General features: G+C 42.6%; 1 pseudogene; it reads right to left on the bottom strand.

Annotated features, from left to right (window-relative positions):
- Positions 1-3,935: 3,935 nt before the first annotated feature.
- LOC115276776 lies at positions 3,936-4,291 on the bottom strand (annotated as a pseudogene).
- Positions 4,292-4,716: the final 425 nt, after the last annotated feature.

Genomic DNA, 4,716 nt, shown 5'->3' with positions numbered 1-4,716 from the left:
GTTTAATGCCCTAACATCCTTCAAAGGGCAGCAGCCTTTGAAGATCTTCCACAATCTTTTAGATTTTCCCACCCAGAACTAATACTTCTCTGGTCTGACAACACCTCCACCACTATCATTGCACATATTAGCTGAGTGTGTGTTTGTCTCTCCAACTAAGTGTGGGTTCTTTGAGGGCAAGGGTCACATTTTATTCTTCTTTCACTCCACCCTCCCTACACACACCTTGCCCTGCTCAGTGAAAACTCTAAATTGCACCATTTGGGTCACCCTCACAGCCTTCCTTCTTCTCCTTTATCAAAGGAAAAAAAATCTACCTTCTTGATTTGAACTAAATTAAATTGAATATAGTCAGCAAAAATGTGAGTTAAAATAGGCTTCTGTGGGTTGGGACCCTAACTTTTATTTAGCATATTGTTTCTTTGGGGAAACCACATCTTACATAACAAGGAGAAGAAAGAAATAAACTACTCCAGACTATTTTCTCCTCCCTCCATGCCTGACCTAACTCCCACTCCCTGCCCCCCTCCATGAGTCAGTGACCATACTACACATGCAACAAGAACTAGTGGTTCTAGAAGCACCTGACAACCAAGCTTCTGAATTCCTGACCAGAAAGAAGGTGAATCAATGTGCTCAGGTTAATTCTGTAAGTAGGTCAACAAAATATAATTCCCCAGTCTGGCTATTGTCCTTCTATTATGATTCTGTCCAATAATCCTTACAGGACTTTCCAGGCCACCTGGATATTTCCTCAGGCCCCTCTCAGGGGGCTGAGTTGCAGACCCTCACTCCCCATCCTCAGTGAAGCTTTTCTTCTCCACAAAGACTGCGAGATGCTCAGGGACTGGTTTGTGGATTAGAGAAGGCTCTGGCGTGTTCTGGAACAAGATAATGGCACTGCTCAGCAATTCCCCTGAGTAGTAGTGAGGCCAGTCTTAAACTTCCGAGTCACATAAATTGTCCTGTGAATTTCCCAAACTATCTGACTGGGTAAAAGTGGCATTTAATTTGAGTAAGTCTTTTTCTTGACCATGGCAATTATCAGGTTCTCCTTTAGCAACAGCAGAAAGAATCTCATTTGAGTATGAGCGGGGAAGGGGATAGCAAAGGGAGAAGGTGTCTGTATGGAAGTGTCAGCACAGAGAGAAGAGCCAACAATTGCTCATGAAGCCAGTCATTGCTGTGGCATCCTCCCCTGACAGCACCGCTTCTCAACTCAACCTTAGCAGCAAATGCTAGGAAATGGACTGAGAGGATAAACTAAACAGAAAAATGTTTTAAAAGTTAAAAGAATAAAAGGAAAGTACTTTTCTTTGATACATTTTTTAAATGATAAGAAAAGAGATACAAACAATTTAAGAGTGTCTTCCAATAAGGGCAAAATTTAGCTAAAAATATCCTGCTGGACAGATTCAGAAGGAATGTAAAATAGCATCCAATAAATAAGATCAAATGGTTTAAAAATTATTCAATAGAGGGGTGCCTCAGTGGCACCCAACTCGATCTCAGCTCAGGTCCTGATCAGGTGGTAAGTTCAAGCCCCAAGTTGGGCTTGAGCCTACTTAAAAAAATATTGCTCCAGATACTAAAAAGTACAATAAAAACTAGAAAGTTTAAGAAGTACCAGTAAATACTACTAGGTATTAAAAATTAAATCACTTTAAATGCATAAATTCAACAAAAATGTCCCACTGAAAGAACAGGGTGTAAGATACAAGCAGCAATACCGAGACCAGCACTGAGAGCCCATCAGTGTGTGCCTGGCAGAAGCAAGGACAGACAAGGAACAGGGGTAGGCTGAGTTTTCCTCCCTGGAGATTCCCACCTCCCAACAGGCTCTCATCTTTTGGGTAAGAAAAACACAGAGCCCAGAACTGTTGCTCCCCCACAAACCTAAGTCCCTCCAAAGCTCACTGTTCACCCTCTTGTGTTAGAATAGAGGCCAGCAGCAAACACACTGAAGGGCAATGTGCAATCGTGGCCTTATGGAGGTCCTAACACAGGAGAAGAGTCACTGATTACACCTTTGTCAGCCTCTCCTGTTTGTCTCTCTCCTCTTCATCCCCTCTTTCCACAAGCAGCCTTGCATGCATTCCTTCACTCAACAAGTCCTTGTTAAGCAGTGCATATGTGCTGGGTGTTGTGCTGGCCTGAGATGTCACAACCAACAGACCAGGCTGCTGTTTTTCATGGAGCTCATAGCCTAGTAGAGGAAGGCTGATAAGTAAAAACAGTGCACCAGGGTGGCTCAGTTGGCTAAGCATCCAACTTCAACTCAGGTCAAGATCTCACAGTTTGTGAGTTGGAGACTAACATGGGGCTCTCTGCTGTCATATCAGAATCAGCTTTGAATCCTCTGTCCCCCTTTCTCTCTGCCCCTCTCTCGTAATCTCTCTCTCTCTCTCTCTCTCTCTCTCTCTCTCTCTCTCTCTCTCTCTCTTTCTTGAACGTAAATTTTTAAAAAATGTAAAAAGTGACAGAGCTTCCATACCCTCTCAGATCCTACACTCTTATTGAATCTCCACCTGTTCATCAACCTGGAAAGTCTCCAAGTACAACCTTTTGGGTTTTTATAAAAGCTTCATCAAATAGGCATGATTGATCAAATCATTGGCCATTGGTGACTGACTCAATCTCCAGCCTCTCTCCCCTCCCCAGAGATCAGTGGGTGGTACTGAAATCTCCAACCCTCTAATCAAGAGGTTGATTCCCCTGGCAACCAGCCCCCATCTGGTGACTCAGGGGTTTTCCAAAAGTCACCTCATTGATATAACAAAAGACACCTTCATGGTGGTCACCACCTAGGAAATTTCTACAGTTTTAGGAGCTTTATGCCAAACACTGGACAAAGACCAAATACACATTCCTTAATATGAATCACAATATCACAGTGTCATGGGAGAAAATGTCTGATATGAGACCTGAAGAGTGTGTAGGAAGTAGCTGACTAAAGAGAGAAGAAAGTGTTCCAAGCCAAGAAAACACTGCTTATGAAGGCAAAGAAAGAAGAGAAAGCATGACACATATTTATTTGGAGAAATGCACAACATCATTAGATGGCTGGAGAGGGGTCCAGGTAGGGAAGGATCAGGTCATGCCTTGAACCTTTCCCCCCACCACATTTAGGCTTTGCTAGTCCAAGAGACCCTGCACCAGACTGTCAGAGATGGAAGAAAGCTTAGAAAGAATCCCATTGATCTCTTATTATATAGAGGAAGAAGACCTGGCCAGTCTGCTTGTCTCCAGCACAATCATAAAGAAGGAAGATTAGACTCATTTTGACTGGAGTTTGCAGGTTTAACGGAATTCTACTTTGATTTGGTTGCATTTCAGGGGCAAGGTTCCTTTCCACATGAGGACAAATAAATAATCAATTTAAGCAGCCCCCCTTTCAAACAGTTGTTTTGCTCTTAGATGCACTAAAATAATTTAAAGCTCTTTTTTGTTTATTGGCAACTTAGAATACAAAGTATTTTATCTTTAAAGTTCTAAATTTTAAAACAAAACAGCCTAGGTTAAATAATAGTTTCCCCGAAGCTGAACGTTCTCATTTGGAGCTCCGTTTTTCTGCTTGCAGTACAAAACAACCTCCTACCACTCCTAGGCAGGAACACTAATGCCTGATAACCTGTGATTGGATGAATGGATCAATCTTAGCTGGTAATATATCTTCTTTTCTTGGTAAGAGCTTTAAAAAATTCTATAACAGGGGTGCCTGGGTCACAGTGGCTCAGTGGTTGAGCATCCAACTTCGGCTCAGATCATGGGCTCAGGTCATAACAGCTCAGAGCCTGAAGCCTGCTTCAGATTCTCTTTCTCTCTCTCTCTGTCCCTTCCCTGTTCATGCTCGGTCTCTGTCTCTCAAAAGTTAATAAATGTTAAAACAATTTTTTTTAAATCCCCGATGTATTTTTCTAGCCTTACACAGACACTTAGATTCCAAATGTCTCCTGAGAAGTGTATACCATATACAGGAAGCTATCTTAACCTTCTTTCATATACCTCATAAATCAGTGTGGACACACTCACCATGCTGTGTCCATTCACTAACAGGAAGAACGCCATTAGCTCTATAAACCCTATGAAAGATCTTGATGAACTCACTCATGTTGACATGATCAGGTGCAAGGAACTTGGTTTTGTCCAGGACAGGAAGTTGCTTCTCACCCTTGTACTGTTTTATTATCACTGGGATTTTCATAGGATGCTTGGGTTCTCGAATAAGGTGGATGTCTTCTCCTCTTTGCTGGAAGGTGTGGCGCTGCCTGAAGGTCTTCTTTGAAGGCATGGTGTCTACGGCCATACCACCCTGAACACGCCCAATCTCGTCTGAAAATATGGCATGGTAGCCAAGGTGGAGGCAGTGAGGCAGGAGTCCCGTCTATTCTAGGCACATCAGTGGTGGAGGCTCCTACTGTGTCTCAAATAATCTAGAGCTCTTGGGGCATCTGGGTGGTTCAGTCTGTTAAGCATCCAACTTTGGCTCAGGTCATATCTCACTGTGGCTTCAAACCACTGTTGGTGGGCTGACAGCTCAGAGTCTGGAGCCTGCTTCTGATTCTGTGTCTCCCTCCCTCTCTCTCTCTGCCCACTTCCTACTTGTGCTTGCTCTCTCTCTCTCTCAAAATAAATAAATAACATTTTAAAAAATAAATAATAATGAAATAAGATAATTTTGAGCTCTTAAGTGATAGTAAGAGATATTAAGTGAAA

Source organism: Suricata suricatta, chromosome 13 (assembly GCF_006229205.1).
Source record: "Suricata suricatta isolate VVHF042 chromosome 13, meerkat_22Aug2017_6uvM2_HiC, whole genome shotgun sequence".
Classification (NCBI taxonomy): Eukaryota; Metazoa; Chordata; class Mammalia; order Carnivora; family Herpestidae; genus Suricata; species Suricata suricatta.
This window is presented reverse-complemented; position numbering and strand designations above follow the sequence as displayed.